At 37.6% G+C, this 5,432-nt stretch overlaps 1 pseudogene; it reads left to right on the top strand.

Annotated features, from left to right (window-relative positions):
• Positions 1 to 3,991: 3,991 nt before the first annotated feature.
• Positions 3,992 to 4,854, top strand: LOC109454614 (large ribosomal subunit protein eL6; annotated as a pseudogene).
• The last annotated feature ends 578 nt before the right edge of the window (positions 4,855 to 5,432 follow it).

The following is a 5,432-nucleotide window of genomic DNA, read 5'->3' as shown; positions in this document are numbered from 1 at the left end:
TGCAGTAATTAGCTTATTATGGAAGAGATAGAAGTCTAAATCTATAACTAAAATATGGATCTGTTATTTGCTCAGCATAGATTTTGTATATAGCCCATGCATGCTCTAGAATCATTCTCAAATTTGAGGAATTCAGAGATTTTTACTTCTGTAAACTCAATGTAAAGATATCATGGAGCTCTAAGTTAGAGTAATTCAGGAACACATTCTAAACAAAAGAGCTTAGTGCTTATAGGTTCTCTTAAATGGGCATAACACATAGTTCTAAAGCTATGGCTATCATTCTTACTGGACGCTTAAGTTGTGGGTTCCAGGAAGTGGAATCTATGAAGCGTTTGTACTACTGAAGATTCTGTGCAAGACAGCTAGAGAAAGATCACAGTGAATTCATTTGGAGGTGGCTACACATCAAGCAGACTAGAGTAAGTAATCAAATTCTAAACCAAAGGGTTTCCCTTTCCTTTGTGTGTTTAGAGCTCTTGGTTCTTCTACTTAGCAGAGAGGATGGGAGGCAATCTGTACACTGTTATCTTCATTAGGGTTGGTCATAGATAACAAAATAATATATTTATAAGTGAAATAGAGGCTTAGAAATATTTCACTTTACTTGATTTTTCATTTGGGGAAAAGAAGATATAAAGAGTTTAAATGATTTGCTCAAGGCGGCACAGCTAACTAGTGGCAAAACTGGGACTAGAACTCACCTCCTTCTGTCCTGTGATCATTTTAGAACTGAAGGAAGCAAAATTCCCATTTATGCAGCCCATTTGATCAATGGACATTAAAAGTCCTGTATAAAGTGATATTTAACTAACACTTCCTAGTTCTTAGTCAACTGGGGTAAACCCAAAATGTATTTGATAAACTCCAGTGAACAAAAAGGGCATCTTTTCAGTAAATTAGCATTAAAGACATGTTTACTTTTAGGCAAGAAGGACTATTTTCTAAGGCATTATGACAATCTCTTTTCCTGAATCTGAATCAATATAAATGGAGGATCTCTTAAAATATTTGAAAAATTTAGGTAATATTCATGAATGATTTTGGCAATAAAATCATTTAATAAATGTTAAATGTCCGGAATTTTAGCCAGATTGTATATGGTATTTCTCTTATTCTATCATATTTGCTTTTTGGAATTATAAATTTATAGTAATATACTTTGCAAATATAAAAATGCAAGTATAGAATATTAAAGGCCAGTAAACCTTGTTCGAGTATCTTGAAAGGTAAAATTATTCTTCCGTTTGTTTCTGTTTCTATGTAAAGAGTGGTCAGTGGGCTTATTTTTACTGGCATTTCTATCTTTGTTTCTATCTCATTAGTGTTTCTATCTTGACTCTAAGCTTAATGAAAAAGCAAAGCAAAATAGCTTCCACTGATAGTAGTAAAAATCTTAAAGCTGAGAAGGAACCACTTGTAGATTCATATTTTTATGATGCAAAATTGGTTTGGGTGAGTATTCAGCATAAAAAACAACAAATAATAAACTAAACCCAACATCTTCCAATGGATTTTCTTTTTCTGCAGTCGAATGGTGGAAAGAAGGCGGTAGTCTGCCACCTCGTGGTTGAACGTGGATTGGCATGGTAGATTTCCCGAATCCTATTTTACAGAATTTAAAGCCACATTTTCCTTAACTACCAAGTCATTCCTCCTCGGACAGATTTATTTTTCTTAGTCTAAAGAGTCTTCATCAGGTACTATTATTATGTTTGAAGATCAGAAACGATTTTAAAATTACTTTAAATAAGTAATCACCTCTAATGTGCTGCTTTAATCATGTATATCTGTGAACATTTTCCATTTGAGTAATATCAATAAATGTCATTTAATTATTCAGATACCACTAAGAACTATATATTAAAAGTGATTCCATCTTCAGCTACAGGAATTATGAGGGGACGTATATTAGGATACTAGGAGTTATTTCATCTCTGTGGACAACCAGTTCACTTTTCCAATAAACATTGATTTTTTTTTTAAGTTTATTGGGGTGACACTTGCTAGTAAAGTTACATAGATTTCAGGTGCACAATTCTGTAATACATCATCTATATCTCACATTGTGTGTTCACCACCCGGAATCAATTCTCTTTCCGTCACCATATATTTGAACATTGATTTTTATAGCTTGACTTTTAATCAAATGCTCAGCCTCTTCCATATACATTTTATCTATTTGGTAGAGTACAATCAGTAACGATCACAAACTACTACTATACTTATTTAACCTTACCTTTCTCAAGTCTGGATAAGTTTTTATATTCTAGACTATGGCTATGGCCATCATGTGTGTACAGCCGATTGGTTATAGAACTCTAGCCCACAGAATCTATTGTTGTATTGTCCTTGAGCTCAGTACAGGATTTTAAGATTTTCATTCTACTTTGTGTTGTGCCTCATATATCTGAAACCCTGGCTGAAATTTCACTGGGTGGGGGTTTGGGGGTATCCTAATTAGTAACACTGAAGAAAAATTCCAGACATGGTAATTTACTTACTGTCACAGACTTAGGTGTATCTTTTGGTCTTTTTGCAAAGACTACGTTAAAATCAAAGCCAAAAGATTTTTAGACAGTGCAGCTAAACCAACCCCATGATACAGTGTTCTGAGGTTCGCCTTATGAAATTGAACTGGAAATCACATATTCTCCTATTCCCAATCACATCCTAATTTTGTTCTGTTGGAAATTTTTAAACTTTTTTTAATGTCAAATTGTGTTTTTTTTCTTTAGCTTTGCACAGACCTTTGGCTAAAAACAATAACACTCTTATTTAACCTTTCCTACCCTTTAGGATCCTTGAGGTTATGGAGGCTTTTAAATAGGTCATAATCACAGATGTTACAGCATACATTTACATTCCATTTCAACAGAAGCAAAGACGCTGTTAGATAAAGAGTGAAATACATTAATCTGATTCCTTAAAAATATTAATTGTTAATAATGATCTCTTTTGTGCAGAAATGTAAAATAGAAAATATGATTCATTTCTGGTTTTGAAACTTTGATGTTCTTTATTCAGAGATCAATTTATCATCTTTGGTCAAAGAGAAAATATCTTGTTAATCTATCTCCATTTCTAACATAATGACATTAGTGATATGTCCTATCAAGGGCATAATGTCATGTTATATTATAATAAGTCCTTCCTTCAAAGCCAGATGAGTCTACATTGCGAGTGAATGGTACCTACAGTTTTTGGTGCAAACTTCAAAGCAAATATCACAACTCAATCAAGGCTATGGAAGTCACTGTCCAAAGTCATTATTGATTAAAGAAACCATCTTGATTAGGTTATACTCAAGTAAGTCTTGCATCTTTGGTTGACTTTCCAGGAAATAATAGGAGACTGCCTGGTGTAGAGGAAAGGACATTTCACTTGAAGTCTCGCTCTGTTGGTAGAAATGTTTGTAGACTTTGGTCTCAAAGAGGTTTATTTCTGACTAGATTTCCTACATATTAAACTAGTCCTGCAACTAACTATCTGAAGACATTGAGTAAATCAATTGACGTATCTGGGCCTCATATGGAGCATAACGTAGTTCGGTGCCTAAAATAGTTAGACAGTAATTACAATGACCAGATTCTGTGGTCCACTTTCAGCTCAAACTTCAAGCAGGAAGAGAGTCTTCTTGACAAAAGGGCTCTCACATGCCCCTCACATTACCAATGCTTCTCATCAAGCTGGTGAGGTCAGAGGGAACAAGGCCACTTGAGGTACAGGGTGAGGGCTCAGATGGGAGGAGGCGGAAAGTAGTAGCCTTATGTAGTCATCTTTCTTAGTAAGCAAAGCAAGCAGCCAACCTCTGAAGAGGGACTCAAACTCCTCTTCAGAAACCAAGTTCTGATCCCAAGGACAGTGCCTAAATGCAAAACCTAAGAACAATCCTGTGCTTGGCAATAAGTAGCAAGAAGGTCACATTTAGAGAAAAGTACTAAGAGATAGAAGAGGATCCAGAACTTCGTTCTCTTTCCCATCCTGCAAGATGGTGAGTGAAAAAGCTGAGAAGCCGGACACTAAGGAGAATAAACCTGAAGCCAAGCAGGCTGATGCTGGTGGCAAGATTAAGAAGACAAACCTCAAGGCCAAAAGCCTAAGAAGGGGAAGCCCCACTGCAGCCGAAACCCTGTCCTGGTCGAAGGAATCGGCACATATTCCCGATCAGCTATGTATTCCTGAAAGACCATGTACAAGAGGAAGTACTCAGCAGCTAAATCCAGGATTGAAAAGAAAAAGGAGAAGGTTCTTGCTGCTGTTACAAAAGCAGTTGGTGGCTACAAGAATGGTGGCACCTGAGTGGTGAAACTTCACAAAATGCCTAGATACTATCCTACTGAAGATGTGTCTTAAAAGCTGCTGAGCTATGGCAAGAAACTCTTCAGTCAGCACGTGAGAAAACTGTGGGCCAGCAACACTCCCGGGACCATTCTGATCATCCACTGGGCACCATAGAGGCAAGAGGGTGGTTTTCCTGAAGCAGCTGAGCAGTGGCTTCCTACTTGTGACTGGACATCTGTCCCTCAAGTTCCTCTGCATAGAACACACCAGAAATTTGTCATCGCCACCTCCACCAAAATTGATATCAGTGGTGTGAAAATCCCCAAACGTCTCACTGATTCTTACTTCAAGAAGAAGAAGAAGAAGCTGCATAAGCGCAGACACCAGGAGGGAGAGGGCTTCAACACAGAGAAAGAGAAATACAAGATTACGGAGCAGCGCAAGGGTGATCAGAAAGCCACGGACTCGCAAATTCTGTCAAAAATCAAAGCTGTTCCTCAGCTCCAGGGCGACCTCCTCTCTGTGTTTCCTCTCACAAGTGGGGGTTAGCCTCATAAACTGGTGTTCTGAATTAATTACAAAGACCCTAATTAAATGCCTGATCTGTTAAAAAAAGGAGGGGGGACCCAGCTTCATTTTGAAGTATTTCTCGTCAAAATAGATTAAGAGTTATCACTTGTGTGGAGTGAGGAGGAAACTGATTGCTATTAGAACTGTCTTGTGTACCTTTTATAGACTATAGTACAATTGGCTCTTGAATGATGTGGGGGTCAGGGGTACCGAGCCCCCATGCAGTAAAACAGTCCACATATAACTTTTGACTCCCCCAAAACTAAACTACAGTAGTCCCTTGGTATTCTTAGGGGATTGGTTCCAGGACCCTCATGGATACCAAAATCTGCAGATGCTTAAGTCCCTTATATAAAATGGTGTAGAACAATGCATGCAGTTGGCCCTCTGCCTCTGATTCCCAACTGTGAATCGAAAATACTGTTCTCTATCCATGGCTGGTTGAATCCATGGATGAGAAATCCAGAAATACAGAGGGCTGACTGTGTATTTACTGAAAAAAATATTTGCATACAAGCAGACCCACGCCGTTCAAACCTGTGTTGTTCAAGCGTCAACTGTACTTAAAGATGTGTTAC

Source organism: Rhinolophus sinicus, linkage group LG06 (genome assembly GCF_036562045.2).
Source record: "Rhinolophus sinicus isolate RSC01 linkage group LG06, ASM3656204v1, whole genome shotgun sequence".
Classification (NCBI taxonomy): domain Eukaryota; kingdom Metazoa; phylum Chordata; class Mammalia; order Chiroptera; family Rhinolophidae; genus Rhinolophus; species Rhinolophus sinicus.
This window is presented reverse-complemented; position numbering and strand designations above follow the sequence as displayed.